We start from the raw sequence: 18515 nt of genomic DNA on the forward strand, positions 1-18515 counted from the left end.
TTTATGATAAGAAGCTCGAGAAACCATATCCTGTTCAGCGGATCATCCCTGTATAGTTCATATATGGGAGTAACCCCCCCCCGGGTAGAAAATCTTCTCAGGCTGTCAAAATGCCGTCTGAAATATCCTTTACGAACAAATACTTGACAATTCTTGAAAGCTGTACCCGGTTGTTGATGCAAAACTGACAAAAACAGGGGCGTAGCCAGGATTTAACCTTGGGAGTGGGTGGGGGGTGGGGGGGGGGAGGCAAAACCCATTTGTAGAACAAGAATAAGTCGCGTGAATTTATCACGTGACTACTTAGGCTTTTACTTTTCCACCGGACGAAAGATAGTGGCTATCGCTTCTCTAGAAGCAATATCCACAATAGAAATTTAAGTTTAGTAAGAAAGTAAATTAGATAAATCAAAAAGTAGGAATAAATCGTCAATATCGTCAGACTTTTTTAAAGGCTTGGATAGATAGATAAATGTCAGAAATGAAGTAGATGAGACTTTAAAATTAAACCAAACGAATTCGAGCTGCATTGTATATTTTGTTAGTTCTAATTCTTTATGGCTTTAATAATTTCACTGTCACCCTGTCTGTCGAAGTCAATGATAATTGATCCCTAATTTTGGTAAATTTACTAATCCACTAATTTTTTATGCTTTATTTTTTATATTTAATGTCAACCTTTTTGCAATTACTTGTATATCAGAAATAGATAACAAAAAGCTTTGAACAGGCAAAGTCTCGTTTTGATCGGATACATCATATCGCAGGGTATGTACCAGACCTCTTTGGGAAAACAAACTATACCTATTCCAGTCGATACGTCTTAACTGTACTTTACTGCACATGTTTTATTTCGAAAAGTTCTATTAGAAAAGGCGCATTAATAAAAAGCAAACTTTCCTCCAGCTTTATCATTTGTTACTAAAGGATCAAATCGATCAAAAAAATCGTTTTGGGCTGGGTTATAATTTTTCAGGAAAAATAACATTTACATCTTTCAAAGAGTCTGCAATATCAAGCATTCTGTTCGCGTCGCCGATCCACTTTATTGCCGTTGTCGCTTATTAGAAGTGCATTAATCAAATACTGTGCCAGGTGTATCTCTTCATGTATTCATTTAATCATTCCCCAACAGCTGAAGGTGTCGACGTCGTCTGAATTACGTCTATCAAAACCTAGCAAACAAACAAGATAAATAATTTATAGAATGTATTTGGTAGGTATAGTAGACAAAGTCCACAATTGCACTTTCACACTACACACACTTCCACACACTTCCACACACTTCCACACACTTCCACACACTTACACACACTTACACACACTTACACACACTTACACACACTTACACACACTTACACACACTTATACACACTTACACACACTTACACACACTTACACACACTTACACACACTTACACACACTTACACACACTTACACACACTTACACACACTTACACACACTTACACACACTTACACACACTTACATACACTTACATACACTTACACACACTTACACACACTTACACAAACTTACACACACTTATACACACTTATACACACTTATACACACTTATACACACTTATACACACTTACACATATTTACAAACCTTTACACATGCATACACACACACTTACATAAACTTACACGCACACTTACAGACACTTACACACACTTACACACACTTACACATACATACACACAGACTTCCACAGACTTCCACACACTTTCTCATATTTACACAAAATATGGAATTTTGAAAACTTTTTCATGTGGTGAAGTGAACCTCAATAGTAATCTCTTAGCTGGAACATTTAGTGAAGAGCCTGGTTACTTGGTAAACGAGCAACCAAGCAAAGAAACAATCCAACAACCAAAAGGCGGACGAGCGGATAAGGAATGTAAGGAAGGAAAAAATAACTTGCTTTGAAGTTTAGGTCCAGAACCAAGGGACGGTCGTTTCTTTCTAGCAAGAGGCCAAGGTTTTAAAAGTATAAGGTAGCTAACTCACCTTGTATAAGGTAACTAACTCACCTTGGATTGCTTGGCAGACAAGACTAGGGGTAACTCAGCACACTGTCGTATTTCCTCAAAGCTGTATTCTTTGAGAAGTCGACCATTTTCAAACACGGTTACCAACAAATCCTAAGAACGTAATACAACAGTAAATCATTAATGCACTGTACTGCAACGCACTGTACTATATTTTTCCACATTTCTTACCTTTTTTGCGTCTCCTTTCCCTTCTTCTACTGTGATGTAAAGCCCCTTAATGTCTTTCTCAAGGGACAGTAGGCCTTTCTTAGATTTCTTGCTCAAATCTGTTATGGGCTGCTTATACACATTGACCTTTATTTGAAGAAAGAAAGCAAGAATTCGTCGACATCGTCGTCATCATCATCATCTTCGTCATCGTCACCATCATCATATTCTTCGTCATCATCATGATCATCATGATCATCTTCGTCGTCATCCCCTTCGTCATCATCATCTTCGTCATCATAATCATCTTCGGCACCATCACCATCATCGATCATTATTATCTTCTTCGTCACCACCGTCATCATCATCATCATCATTATTATTATCATTATTATCATCATCATCATTATCATCATCATCATCATCATATTCGCCACCATCATTATCATTATCATCATCTTCGCCACCATCATCACCATCATCATCATCATCTTCGCCACCATTATTATCATCATCGTCGTCACTACTGTCATTATTATCATCATCATCATCACCATCATTATCACATCCGATAAAAGTCGCACAGCAATATAGATTTGATTATTTTGTTTGTTTTCGTTTAGTTCCCTTTCGATTATTTGATTAGCCCATCTTGTTCAGTTGCTTCAACATATGGAACATTGTCACGAAATTTAGTCCCTTTTCACGAAACTTTTCTGCAATGCGCAAATCCACGAAATGTGCGCTGTTCCATGCAATTGACCACAAAAATTAACAACAAGAAGGTAATGGATAGAGCAATAGCGCAGCGCACTGATTCTAAAAATAGCTTAAAGATTCGGACAAACATTGCATTCTGTTTTACCGCTACGATGATTATACGAACCGATTTTATTATTTTTACTCAAAGTTACAATAATAACCCATGTAAACTAAGTTCAACTGCGATCGGCTGTGAAAATTATCTGCTGAAAATTTACTTCTAAGTTTGTTTGTCCGAATTTCGCCTTTGTCTTCGTTTTTATGACGTCACGACTGCGCTTCGCTATTATGAGTAGTTATATAGCCAGAGAAAAATAGGAATAAAGACAATTTACTCGAGCATAACACGCCCGTAAAGAATATTCAGGTATATTTCAGGTATATTTTAAAAGTAATAAAGTTTGACAGCAACTGGCCAATAACGTTGCCATAACAAGAATGATGTTTAAATTACCTCATTATTGTTGATCACAGCATAGGAACATTTGTAGGCAAACTTCTGAGTATCTCGGTCCAACCTTTGAAGAAGAGCACCTAGTGATTCAAGTGGAATGTTTGGTTAGCATCTCCTAATGTATGTGGTAAATGGAAAATTCGATATCTGATCAGGGCCGGCACTAGTCGTTATTGGGCTTTGTAACAAAATACCCCTCTATAACAAACACAATCTTCTTTCGTGTTAACAATGTTTCATAACTGACTTTGACCGTGCGGAAGTTTCATTTCGTCATATGTACTTACCTCCACTTCCAAATGCAATGTTGTCTGTACTCCATTTGTGTTTTTTCACCTTTTCAAGTATTTTTCCTAAGGATTCATAACTTATACCATCACCCTGACATTAAACAAAAAAGATGGCACATCTCGATTAGACTTTCGCAGGACGTAATGTTGGCTTTGAAGATCCCGGTCATTTTTGTTTTCTCTATCGTTTGCTTGTATCTTTGCTATAGATGAACTGGTACACATCTTATTTTGCTCTTTTTTGTTATTTTCCCTGTGGGTCTGTTTTTCAGTGCTCTGCAAAAATGAGGGCTGTTAACATGCAAGTAGCCAATCAGTCGGACAGCTCGTATCTTATACAATTTGCAGTCATTTTTTCAAAAATGGGACTAAATAATAATAATTAATCTTTATTCAGGAATGCCTACGTCACATAAATGTTTTACAGTAGGGTCCTAGGGACTAGTAAAGTGCACTGACTTTGATGCTCATATAAGATTGCATAGGTCCTAACAGATATGATGACTCACCTGGATTATCCTCACATAAGGAGGCAACATGTGAAAGCCCTTTGAATTCTTTGTTGTACCAAACGCCGAACCAAGTAACTCAAGAACCTTCACTACGACCTCTGGAGGGTCACCAGAGTCAGGCCGCGCCACTAGGATACCTACCATCACAGCAGTGAATAAGTCGTTATTTTAAAGCAGCATCATTGGATGATCAATGATGTATATTTCATCATGACGAGCTGGAGAGCCCATTTTACGGTAAACAGCATGTAGTCTTGGTTGCTACAGATAATAGTTAATCCGATTTCCGTGCTGTCAAGATGACGAATGCCAGGCAAAAACATCAAGCATCTGTAAATATGCCTGCACTCGATCTATTTAGAGTTATAAACCAAGTCATTCGCACAAATAGGTCGCTCGGCTATGAAAGTCCCAATAAGACACGCAAAACAATATACTTGTCATATAATCACTTATTACCTGTAGCATTAAAAATGCCAATGAAACAATTTGATTGAAATAAACATTTATGAAAATATATACCTTTAACCCGCTCCCAAAAGAACAACACCAGCAACACAAGCTAAGAACAGACGTATTATGTACAAAACAGAAACAGAGTCACATCTATCACAAAACACAGTGATCTAAGTAAGCATACAAATTATACAGGTAAACGAGTACCTAAGTACAAATGTGCCTACAGATCTAATACATAACACGGACAGTGATCTAAGTAAGCATGAAATTATACAGGTATGCGAGTACCAAAGTATAAATGCGCCTACAGATCTATCATAAAACACAGTGATCTAAGTAAGCATGAAAATTATACAGGTATACGAGTACCTAAGTTTAAATGTGCCTACAGATCTAATACATAACACGGACAGTGACCTAAGTAAGCATGCAAATTATACAGGTATACAAGTACCTAAGCATAAATGCTGCCTACAGATCTAATACATAACACGTACAGTGACCTAAGTAAGCATGCAAATTATACAGATATACAAGTACCTAGGCATAAATGCTGCCTACAGATCTAATACAAAGACAATAAACGCACATCACATACATAAAATAACAGCAAAAGGGTTAGATAGGCATTGATAATGTGTAAGAAAAACCTGAAATCCTTTGATCTTGGGCAATAGTTCATCGAAACGTTCTCAGTGACCCTTTCAAATAAAGCGCCACAGTAGAGTCACATGATATCTTATAACGACGTAAATATTGTTTCAGTGATGTAATGTGCCGTCCATTGATAGTGGCATGCTATGTGCTCATGCTGTGTTAATCCGTACGATGACATGCATTACGCAAGTATTCCCTATGCAATGAATAGAAATGAAATCTGCTTCACGCCGGTAACTAAGCCGTGTAGCTCGTCATGTTTCAAGACTATATACCTTTTCGTTTAACAACGAGTTCCTTTTGACTCTTTGCCCCACAAATTTTTGCAGGCATTCCTAAAAAAAGGGTAAAATATGAGAAACACCCACATTAGTGCTTATATATCAGGTTGTATGAAGGGTGGATAGCGCTATCCTACGGATAAATCCTTATCCAGTGGATTATAAGTCGATGCTGTTATCCAATAAATTTATCCACTGGATAAGATTTGTCTGTCGGGAGGCCCAGGAGTAAACCGGCAGTATATGTTGCTCACGTTATTATAATATGCTTAGACATTAAGAGCACCAATATGCTCTCCACATTACTTTATAAAGTCATACGTTGTCTCTTGGTACTAACCACTGCCAGATGCCATCAATAAAACAACATTATATATGCACATAATATTCTCGAACATTATATTAGCTTATTCTTTCCCGTGATTCAAATGTACTTGATAATAACATCGGAAAATTCTAAAACGTATTATTTTATCACTCCATTTTGTTGCTAAAAAACCCTGAAAGTTCTATTTGGAAGTTAATTAAGAAAGCCTAATATTCCTTACCATAGGTCGTAGCTGTCACTAACACAGGACATCAAACCTGAAGGAAACTTTTGAAGGGAAAACGTATTAGTTAAAGGGGGACTTGGATAAAAATTGATGGAAATTGGAAATGACTTGAAACTTAGTTAAACTTATCTAATTATATGGCCCCAATAGTAGCCAAGCAGCATATTTTCTTCGCAGTAAAAAGTGGCGGATAAAAAGTATCAATATATATTATTCAGCGCACCCAAATTGTGAGTAAATGACGTCATCTAATCATTCCTTTTCACTTTTAAATCAAAATTCCTCAACTGCAAGTGACTCCCAGGCTAAAATATTTGTAATCTGGTTTTCATAATCATAATTGAATCATATAGTATCCTCAAATGCTTCAGTTATTCGGACTTTCAAAAATTGGGGCGTGGTTGTAATGTATCATAAGAAATGCAGAATGCTTTTTTAATTTGCTACCTATTTCAGGTGACCTGAGAAAAAATATTAGCCAATCAAAATCGAGAACATTTGAAATTGGAAATTTGAAACTGAGATTTTGTTTTTCCACTTGAAATAATGGATTTGCAAGCTACAAAATAATAAAAATAAGTGCTTTTAAATGGGACTAATGGCGCAATGAGTGTTATATTGTTATTCCAATGGCGGACATGTTTTTACTATTTGGCTGAACAATTTTCACAAACTTCACCACACCTCAGTTTTGCATTGACGTCATTTCACGTCACTATTTCAGATCTACTGGTTGTCGCTACCATTTCCTCTTAAAACAAAGTAACACTAAAAAAACATATTAACAATTTCTACAAATGTAAACTGCATTATTTTGATCAGTACCTTTTCCAGCATATTCCTGTATGCATCAACTTCACCCTCTTTTCCCCAGGTAGTAATTGTGCTACAATGAAAATTTAAGATAATATAGTTTAATTGATTTTAATAAGTGATTTGTGATCAGTTATTTATCATTTTATCACTGAAAGTCCCGCAAGCTATTTTTTCCCCCGTTGCACCATTTCCCTCGAGCCGTCGTAACCAGAATTGCACTTATTGAATCCGAGCTTGTAACGGAAAAAAATTAGCGAGCGAGACTTGGAGACTTGAAGACTTGGAGTTCTACCTGTGTTCTGCAGCAGGAATGGAGAAACCTGCCATTTCACATCCATAGTAATTCCTAAAAAGATAAAAGAAAATCTATCAGCGCTCATGAACCATTGTGCATGTGCCAAATCGGCAGCAGTTTTTAAGGGAATAATTAGAGATCTTTAGCATCATGTTTACCGCTAACCGCTAGTAATCAGACCCAGACTGAACAGGCCCGCAAACACGGCAGCATAATGTTATTTATTATGGCGCCTTTTCTAGCGACCCGCAATATATCGTCGTTTAGTTCCCGTCTTGAATTGGGCATGTTTTTATCTTAAACTTGTGGGAGCCTTTGTTTGGACTCACTGCGCATGACATGGATGTTCAAACATCTATCAAAGTATTAAAGTTCATGTTCGCGATGTGTTTGGTCGCTCTAATCCAACCAAAAGTTTGTGAATTATGCCTAAGTTTTTGAAGAAGTTCAATAAGCTCGCCTACGCCTCGTGTATTTAAACCCGATATTTAAAATGACACTCTAGCTCGTTTATTAAACAGTACTTCGCAAAATCTATATCTATCGCATTTTTTAAAACATCCCCCCCTCCCCTTCGGCCTATTTGCCTCAAGATTTTCTTTAAAGTCGGCAGACGGAATTATAACCATCAATGTGCGGGATCCATCAAGAGAAGGCATTGACTTTGAAAAACCTATTATTTTTTATCATTATCATAATAAACTAAGATGATCAATGTGATTATTAGTATATCAATTAACTGTAAATCACTTAATGTTACCTTGCCATGACGATTCCTGTCACAGTATCTGTGCCACAAAAGTTTACAAGATGTGCAGCTCCACCAATTGACGCTGACTGTGAAATGAATGAAGCATCAGATTCCCATGCAAACATGCACTCACATTGGAAGCAATGAGAAAGTACTTTCAAATTATTGTTATTTATAAATCATAATATTTTTTTGTATTCAAACCTCAACAGAAGTGCTTCCTCTAAAGCCAAAATCATGGAGCTTGAAAGGAAGTCCATCCAAGGAGTCAGCAGTCTCACTAAGATACTATAATCATATTAAACACACTTTACTGAGGATTTAAAGCACACATGCAAACAAGCAATTGCAAATGAAGCCAACTTGAGTGGGTAAAAATCGAAATCAGTTGTCGTCTAATCATAGACAAATATATGACTTTATCTGGTCAGTAAGAAGGCGAAAAGGCAGTAGAAGTAACAAATGTCAGTACGTTTTGTTTTTCATGTACTGTATCAAAGTATGGTAGGTCCTTTTTTATTATACTACTAATGGTTACTTAATTTTGTCCTTTTACTACTCTTGTGGCTCTCTAAGGATCTTTAGCTATTTTATGCTGGTATAACAGACGAAATAAAAAGTTCTGCAATTTGATATTGAATAGTGTTTCAGTGCATTACTGAAATCAATACCTGTGCAATGATCTTTTTTTGTTCTCTTGAATTTGTAGCAACTGTGGTTGGATACCAAGTCTGAACTAAGACAGTCTGTTAGAAGACCAGATATGATGTATATATTTAATTATAATTATATATTTCATTTCGAATGCCCCGTCCACACGTATACGTTTTCTTTCGTAAACGCATACTTTTTTGATGTATTTAGCCCTTCCGTCCAACGATGTCCGTAAACGATGAAAACGCTCCCCGTACACTTTTGAACACGCCGTTTGTGCGTTTTCGTGTGGACGGCCTAAACGAATACTTTCAGTCCAGTCTCTCAAATTTATTATGTATCCATGGATGATGCAAGATGATTTCACATGAAAAATGGCGAAAAGTCGTGTGTTGGTTTGTTTGATGCTAGCGCTCCTTTCAAGCGGGATTGCAAGCATCCAATTCAATATTGCCTTTCTGAACATCCAGGCAAGTTATAACATAAGACAGTTTAACCTTACAAGATTGTAGTGCTTTACAACAACAACACTTGAACATTTCGCTTAAGAGTACAACCTACGCTCACTGACTTTTTTAGAACGGTGAATTTTATTTCAGCCAATCACAGCGCCTATCACAGGCTACTTTTTGCGTATTTTTTTGTTTTCTTTCCACTAAGCTTATTTCATATTTTTAGTCAAGTACAATGCCGTACCCACAGCCTTTATTTAGTACTGCGCATGCTCGACGAAGTAACAAAAAAAAAAAGAAGCTCTGGACACGAGATTCAGTAAATTACTAATATTATGCACATCGACAGTTTTGAATTATTACTCTACCTCAACCCAGCTTGTCAACCAGAAGCAGTTGGGATCAGTGTTTTGCACTGTGAAGAGAACTAAAAGAAAGAAAACCAATATCTAATTTGATAATCTTGGCTTGTATATTATACAGTTATCCAAGGGCGTAGGCAGGAGCCAAAAAGGGCAGCCTTCCCATTCCCCCCCATCCCTCCCCCTTCGTGCTTGTCTCTTTATTTTATTTTATTTTATTTTTGTTTGTTTTGTTTTGTTTTGTTTTGTTTTGTTTTGTTTTGTTTTGTTTTGTTTTGTTTTGTTTTGTTTTGTTTTTGGTTCGGCGTTTCCAGGGCGCAAACAAGAATGTCGTATTTTTGACTTGTGATTTGTGCCCCCCTTCGGTAAATCCTGGCTACCCATTGTTATCTTATCTTTGTTTCATGTGCTTCTCAATCATTATAAAATAGCCACTACGATTTAACACTAAGACTGCACCACTTCTTGAACGCGTAGTGTGGATTTTGAATACACCTGGCTCATCAAGTGAATTGATTTCATGTGACTTGAACTTACCGTTTTTTACAGGCACATCACTGCCTTCAGGAACTGCTCTTATTCTGAGAGGTAGAAAGCCATTGTGATGTTCAAGAATATAGGTCCAGCCTGCCAAGATATCACAGCCATTCAAGAATCGTGAAATACACTTTTTTATAAAGTGCACTTTAATATAAAAACAAAAACAACAAACAACAAACAACAACAAACAAAAAACAAGAAAAACAAAAACAATACAGACAATTTCGTTGGATAGAAAATACCTTTTTCATTAAACAGATCTGTACCAAAGTGAAGCTCGTAAAATTCTTTTGCTTCCTGAATCTTTTGCTTTGTTATCACCTGCCCAACAAGCCATTTCTAGAAACAGTTTTCAGTAACCATCGCAATTAATGACTCGTCCTAAAAAGTATTTCAATAAAACATCTCGGGTCTCAGGCTCGTTTGTTCATGTTATCACATGTAATTAAGTAGAATTTGTTTTATAGATCTCTGTCTTGATTCGAGGGTCAGTTTTCCTCTGGTTCAGGTACTATCGCAAAACATAACAAGCTTGAATATTATAAGTAGATATGAAACGAGAGTACTGCGCCACCCCAGCTCCGGAGCCATCGTATCGGCCTGTCCTTCCGCTCCGTTCGGTGGAAAGCGATGACGTCACATTTATTTTGGGGCTCTTCCAGGTGGGACTCTTCATATCGAGTGAAATTTTATAGCGTTTTTCTAGTTTTCTTGTAATTCTTTGATCTTCTTTATTGCCAGCTGGATTCGCCTCAGTGCCACTTTCACTCCGTTATGAAAGTAATGATTAAACTTCATGCATCAAAAATTTGCTTATAGCATATTTATTTCAATTTCGTATTTCTGAGAAATATCAGTTACGATATTTCTATTACTCAATACTTAAAGTCACCCAAAATTGTGAATTCCTTGACGGGGAATTGGACCCCGGTCTCCTGCGTGACAGGCGGGCATACTACCCACTGTACTATCAAGGTCGACTTTGATGTTGTCTAACGAGTCCGTTGCTCTACTAATTGAGCTACCGTGAGATATATACTTTTACTATTCTTTAAAACCCTACAAGTATGATCTAAATGGAAGTTTATCGAATATTGTCAAGGCTCGCTGAATACAGTAAATATTGGCCACGAAGTGGTTTTCACTCAAGTTTCTTCTGATTTGATTTGCATATTTCAGTTACGACATTAAAACTTTATTGCATGGGTTGCAGTTTTTTTTCAGTTCAGTAATTTGGAAATCAGTTACTGCTTACAACTTTTTACCACTTGGTAATGAAGGAAAGTAGTCGAGCCCCGTTCCCATTTCCTCGTCTCTTGTTGTGGTACAATAAGTTAATCCTTATTTTCATAACGAGGCGAATCCAGCTGCAATCAAGCAGATAAAAGAATTACAAGAAAGCTAGAAAAAGACTCTGAAATTTCACTTTGTATGAAGAGCCCCAAGATAAATGTGACGTCATCGCTTTCCACCGACGGGCGCGAGGACTCCGGAGCGGATGGACAGTCCGATGCTTCGGCTCCGCGGCGGCTCCGGAGGTGGGAAGGAACAGAACTCTCATTTCATATATCTACTAATATAAGTGGATGTAGATGACGTAGAATATCAGTTTTATTCTTACCTTATTATAATATGTTTTCCAATCTTTAGAATTTAATTGTTTGAAAAGCTGTAATTATTTGCTAAAATGGAAATTACTCCTGTAATGGTAATAATTAATAACGTTGCATTTACCTTTAGAATATATTGGAGCCCAAAAAAGCATACACTTGAAAATTTCCCACCTCTGCTTTCAAAATATGAGAAGAGAGTAGATGTTCCCTCTGGATATTGTTGGTGATGAGACACCTGCATGATAATCAATGACATGATTTGAATGTCATTATTATTCAACGATATTCGTGGCAAACCAAGCCAGACTTTTAGCTGTGACATTATATCTCCAAGTGGGCAATATTTGGAGGTAAAAGTCTCTGGCATGGAATTTAAACCAGAAATAGTAAATATTTGAAGATACATAAACGATGAAAGAAAGATTGTTTTCAAATATTACTAATTACTAATTGCATTGTTTTTCTTCTGTTTTTCTTTGTCTGTTAGTCACTTATTATATACCGTAGCCGCTCTTAAATGTGCCAAGTAAAATCTGTCTCTATTTCAGTTAGTGTTACGTGGTACAGTCTGTTTGCTTGATAATGTTAGCGCGACAGAACTTTTGTCACAAAATTATCGGCGAAATGCGCAATTTTTCAGGGGCAACGTCTAAAGCGTTTCATAATGAAAGCATAATACTGGCGAGTGACTTGTGTTGCCCCCCGCGACAGCATGCACATTGCTTCGAAAAAAAACGTTCTTAACAAAACTTTTGTTGTGTTTATATGTAACTTAACTGTAGGATTTATTAATAGTGGATGGCCATCATTTTACAATTATTCAATAATAATTTATTAACTTTATCAAAGTTTCTTATCTTCTTCTAGCTTGGCACAATTTTAAAAGTGCTTTGCTAATCGAGGAGACATTTTGACGTGAAAATCCTTTCGGAATCGTCATTGTTGTGCCTATGAGAGCAATGATTTGACCCAACATTATAGACCCAACATCTGGTCACCATTTGTTGGCACGTTGTTGGCTGAATGTTGGGTGTATCGTGTCAAACGATACCAACATTTTTAGGACAATAGAAATGCTGGCGTGATATTTATGTAGGCAATTGTTTGTTTTCAAATCAAAGTTGACTCAATATTTATTTGAACATAAAAAGTCACCTCCGAATATCGTTAAGTTGAAAATTAGAAAAAACGGTTACAGCATTTGACCCTAGAAATATGTTGGCTAACATGTTGGCTCAAATCAGTCGGGCTCGCTTGTATAAGCAATTGGGGTAGGTCAAATATATATATATATTACTATATATCATAGTAAATAATAAGTACTATAGACATATATCTTTTTTCTCTAGAATTAGTGATTTAGATTTAGATTTGATCAGAGTATTTATTAATATCACACAAATGCTTTTGTTTCGTTTGTATATTTGCATTTAGGGAGTTTTTTACGTAGGGCTAACCTCTAAACTTCCTTTCGTGGTGCTTATTTATTCCTATTTTTTGCTGCGTGTTAGGTTTTGCTTTCACTCTTGCAACTTTATTGCATGTTACTGATTATTTCAGTCCTGAATAAACTACTATTTGATATATAGCTTTAGATAATGATAGAATTTAACGTGAAAATAAAATAATCTTGAAACATTGCCAATTAATTATATAGAGGATATTACATGGGCACGCGAAGATACGAAATTTATCGAGTGTTGAAAAGATCTCTCACGAGTGAGCGTAGCGAACGAGTAAGAGATTTTTAACTACAACACGAGAAGATAAATTTCGTATCCCCAAGCGCCCATGTAATATTCTGTTTATTATATATTTATTTTATATATAAAATCACTGATACAAAGCTTATTAAGGCTTAACAAGCATTTTATCATGTTATAAAAAGTTTTTATTCATAAACTAATAGCTTAATTACACATGGTAACGATATTTTCATATGTGAAAATAACATGTTATTTTCACATGTGAAAATATCAGTTTTTCGAGAAGGAGAAATATATAGAGATTATCACATGTTAAGAACTTGATATCGTTTTTATTCACGAGTTTTTCCGTATCATATCGCGAACGAGCGAGTCCTCGAGCGATCAATATCAATATCATTCAAGATATTAAAGCTTAATTAAAAATGTAAGAAGCACAAAATTCATCTTGAATTTGATAGAAATAAACACTAAATAGAGATTGATCTCGTCACTCTTGACTACTATCGTAGTCAAGTTACAGTTATAGTTTACCGTGAAGTGATATCGTATCACTTCACTGATATGGTTTTTATTCACGGCTTTATTTCACGGATATCGAGCTTAAATGTGTAATAAAGGTATTTTATGGATAATTATATGATAACACAAAATATACTTGACAATTTACAACATATCTTTTTTACCTTATAGGAGTCAGTGAGAGTCCACTGAAGCCGCCATGGTAAAACTAGCCGAGATAACAATGGTGTAAAACTAACAGCAGAGAAAACAGCAGTACATTACATGAATAATTCAACACAAGGGCGGTGATTTGAACAAAATACTTGCAACCGTGAAAGGCTAGCTTTTTGCTAGTAACTACATCTGTATCAAAATCTGTCTGTGATATATATTTTCTTATTTTAACAATCTGTCGGACAGGATTTTGTATTCGTATAAAGTAAAGTAAAGTAAAGTAGAGTAAAGTAAAGCCTCATACCAGAGTTAATAGAATTAACTCTGCTCATACGTACTTCTCGAGGGCTGTAGGCTTAAGCATTAATTAATTTCCTTCAAATTTCAATAAGATTTTAGCTCAAAAGAGTGCCAAATTACGTCATTAATCCAATAATTGTTTTATTAGAATGATTTTAATTTGCCAGTGAAAGAATAGTCAACTAGTACTAGATACCAAAAACCAACGTTTTTTTTTTTTTTTTTTTTTTGTTTATAGTTACTCTGAGTTTTACTTAGCCAATCAGTCCCAAAATCATCTCAAATTTGAACCAACTACGGATAATTGATTTGATTCGAAATCTTTTTGAGAAGAAGCATCTAGTCGAGAGTATGCAACCATAGTTAATAGAGGGGAATGGTTAGGAAACTCTATTGTCATAGGTCTTTGTTCACTTTTTTCATGCGCGACCGTGCACAATCCTTTGTTTTACCATTGTTTTACCATTATTGGCAATGGCTGAGTGAACAGACCAAAATCTTTCTTTTGGCTGCTAGTTCAAAATGCTTAATTAAAGATTTATAAGAGTTATTTGAATATTCCTTACAACAATCCCATAGACAAAGATTATGGTAACTTATTTTGCAATTTCGGATGAGCATAAATCAAACATTGTGCACGGTCAAGACCGGTCCAACATCAAAGGCGAACAAAGACCTGATAACAATAGGTTTACTAACAATTCCCCTCTATTAGGACGTTTTCCAACAACCGGGGTTAAAAATTCTAATGAGTTTGCTAATATGCTAATGATCTACGTACCGTACTGCCAGCTAAATTATACCGAAATAATCTGCGTGAAGAAGTTTTAACCTTAAAATGCTAGTCTTATTGCACTTTCTGTGAACTTGTCATAATTTCCAGGAATGTAAACGAACTCAGCATTAAAACGCTTGCCATTCTAAAACGTTCTTACAAAACTATTAACGCTATATATTTGGTTTTAAGAGAAGTAAACTTGCTGTTGCTGGTGCTGGCCTTTCTCCGGCTTTTCAGAAGTTTCATATATGTAACTTCTGAGAAGTCGGAGATAGGCCAGCAGCAACGAGTTTACTTCTCTAAAAACTCACTAAAATTGTTACAAGATTTTTATAGAAGTTTTATTCAACAGCAACGTTTATAAATTACAAATCTTTGAGTAGAAGTGACGATATACCAGCTCGCTATAACAGTCGAGACTGAAGATTTGAATCCATTTTTTAATAGCTTGGTTATTCTTATCTAGATATTTGTCCACCTTGCCTAAAACGGCATCTACTTTACTCATCGTTTCCAAAGCCTTTTCGCACATTTTCTTATGTGCAGCTTGGGTTTCTGCTGCATTGTCAACCTTCCTCTTTTTAGATACCTTGTTCGTACCGGCAAAGCAGTCATCTTTTTCATCAAACTCGCTCTCGCATGATGATGACGCAACATACTCTCCCTCTAATTTGTCCTTCACTGCTTGTCTTCTCTGGGAAGGCGTTTTCTTCTCTGCATACTTCATGGAGTCTATTGGTTCAGTCGGGGAAGCCAACATTTTCTTTAAAATGTTCTTCATTCTGGTTATCAGTCGACTTGCCAGTGGGCTCTCCAGATAGAGTGCCACAACATGATGAGGGAGTTGTGCCTCTAGGATTCTTTTTTTTTGCAGTACTGTAGGATTTCAGGCCACTCTTTGCTATTACATTCGTTGTAGCATTTAGAAATAAATTCAATTTCCTTTTCACCAACATTAGCACGCTTTGGTAGTGATCCTATCACAATTAAAATTACAAACCATAAGTTGAAAACGATAATAAAATTAATTTGTCGCAAAAGTCCAGAAATGGGCTTTTTAAGAATGGTTTACTTACCTAACCCATGCGAATTTCCCGGTATTGGAGAATCTTTTTGTGACATCTTGACAAAACGTTCATCAGAAATAATCAAGTAAACTAGCTAAACTCAATTGTCACTCGATGGGCACTGAATGCTCAGAAAATTCCGAAGTGCAAAACTCTAAACAGCCTGGACTAATTACAAAAACGGTGTTAGTTGCACGCTTCGATTTTAATTATTCAAAAAATAGAAGTTTGACTGGTAGCTACTGTGAACTTGAGATGCAGATTCAGGATATACGTGTCCTGCTTTTGCAAATACTAGCAATTTTGATACTCCTGTTTGCTTCCCAGCCTCCGATAAACATACCAAACGTGCCGTTAAATAGACGTCTTCTTACAGGCTTCCGTGGCAGGGATGTGTTCTCTCTAATACAAAGACAGCCATGGTTGTTTTGGAGAAATACAGGTGAAACCCCACAGTCATTTCTGCAGTTAGTAGCAGATGTTTCTCCAGCTCTATTCCGTTTAACAAGGGATGGATTACCACGTCAACGACTAGGACGCTCACAACTCAACATCACGAATCAAGTTCTATTAGCTTTAATGTGGCTATGCAAATATCTGCATGTGGAAAGTCTAGCTCTGTGGTTCGATACAGACCCATCAACTGTTGTGCGAATTATATACAGAGTCATACCAGAGATGTGGAGGTATTTCCAAAATCAAATTCGCTGGTTAAATGTAAATGAATGGGCCAACATCAGGGGAAATTGGCCAGAATTCCCAAACGCAGTGGGCGCTATAGACGCAACCCCGCATGAGATATACCGACCCATAACAGAGCCCCAGAGATCGTTCTATAGTGGGCACCGTCACTACCACTGTTTCAACACCCAACTTATCATTGATAACCTTGGACACTTGAGATATGTTCAAGCCGGGTTTCTTGGTAGTACACACGATGCGACATCTTACAGGCTGATGGCCCGCATTGGACCAGGACAGCCTCTGGACCTACCACTAGGAGCAAAACTTCTAGCGGACAAGGCTTATCCTGATGGTGGACCATTGCTGACGGCCGTAAGAGCAAATCAAATGCATTTGCTGAACCCCAGAGAAAGAAGGCGGGCAAGGCGCTTTAACAAGTGTCTGTCACGATGACGAATCAAGGTGGAGCATGTATTTAAAGAAATAAAAGTGTACAAAGCCATATCACAGTTATGGAGACATCCTAGATGGCTTCTTCCAGTGTGTGGAGCTTGCGTCATTTCTTGCTGAACGTCGAGTACGCTTATTTGAACATTTATAACAAACTAAAAAGGTATTTCTGTGTAAAGCAAATTTCCATGCTAGGTTAGTCCACTCGTTTGCATTTTTTCAGATACAAACGTTGATGCTGAATAAAAAACATAAAGTCTTGTAACACTTGTTGAGTTTTTAATAAATTTAGAACGTTGAGTTCGTTTACATTCCTAGAAATTATGACAAGTTCACAGAAAGTGCAATAAGACTAGCATTTTAAGGTTAAAACCTCTTCACGCAGATTATTTCGGTATAATTTAGCTGGCAGTACGGTACGTAGATCATTAGCATATTAGCAAACTCATTAGAATTTTTAACCCCGGTTGTTGGAAAACGTTCTATTAACTATGATACAGCCGAATACAGCCTGTTGTGTAACACATATCAAAAGATTAATGACTCATAAACGATGAACAAAAAGTTCAAATTATGCAAAAACTATTATCAAAACTTTAATCATTATTCATAATCAATAGTCATATTATGTTATATACTAGATTTTCACGAACGCGCGCTCTGATTTTTATCAGAGTATAGAAACATAGATATGACGTCAAAACCATGTTTTCTATACAAAAGTAAACATAGAAATTACGTCACAGGAATTCGGCTTTTCAATTTCAAGCATTTTCACATTTTAAATTTAAATATTCATTTATTTTTATCAAGAATTGTCTTTCCTCTAAAAAAGGAAAATATGTCGTTTTGAAGCACATAGTGATTGGTACTGCATTTCGATGAGTAAAGTTTCTTTCATTTGTGCTGCGACTATACGATGACCTTATTTCGCTAAACTAGAAGCTTTTTGCTTGACAGTGATGGCGTTAGAGAAGTCAAGAAATAATTTTAAACATTTTTCACAGTTTAACAAGAATGAACAAATCTATTGTAAGAAACTTAATCTTACTTTAGAAACTACCATCGTCAATTTTACGCTAATTTACGGTAATTTTTTTACCGTAATTTGTTTTCCAATAGCCCGAGACTACGATTACAAAATACTACCTACATTACAATAGTTCAGGGTCAACTAAAAAAAAACAAATTTTC

At 36.3% G+C, this 18515-nt stretch overlaps 1 pseudogene across 1 annotated transcript; it reads right to left on the minus strand.

Annotated features, from left to right (window-relative positions):
* Positions 1–643: 643 nt before the first annotated feature.
* On the minus strand, positions 644–10721 carry LOC116302032 (nicotinamide phosphoribosyltransferase-like; annotated as a pseudogene). The gene is made up of 17 exons (XR_016118926.1): positions 10620–10721; positions 10288–10384; positions 10043–10132; positions 9512–9570; positions 8709–8783; positions 8242–8325; positions 8047–8123; positions 7284–7337; positions 7001–7061; positions 6170–6216; positions 5616–5675; positions 4222–4361; positions 3710–3803; positions 3423–3502; positions 2228–2353; positions 2039–2149; positions 644–1175 (listed from the first exon to the last, which is right to left on the minus strand). The product of XR_016118926.1 is annotated as a nicotinamide phosphoribosyltransferase-like (transcript).
* Between the last annotated feature and the right edge of the window lie 7794 nt (positions 10722–18515).

This window comes from Actinia tenebrosa, unplaced genomic scaffold (genome assembly GCF_029948245.1).
Source record: "Actinia tenebrosa isolate PJP-AT-01 unplaced genomic scaffold, QUT_ActTen_1.0 utg1515__unscaffolded, whole genome shotgun sequence".
Classification (NCBI taxonomy): domain Eukaryota; kingdom Metazoa; phylum Cnidaria; class Anthozoa; order Actiniaria; family Actiniidae; genus Actinia; species Actinia tenebrosa.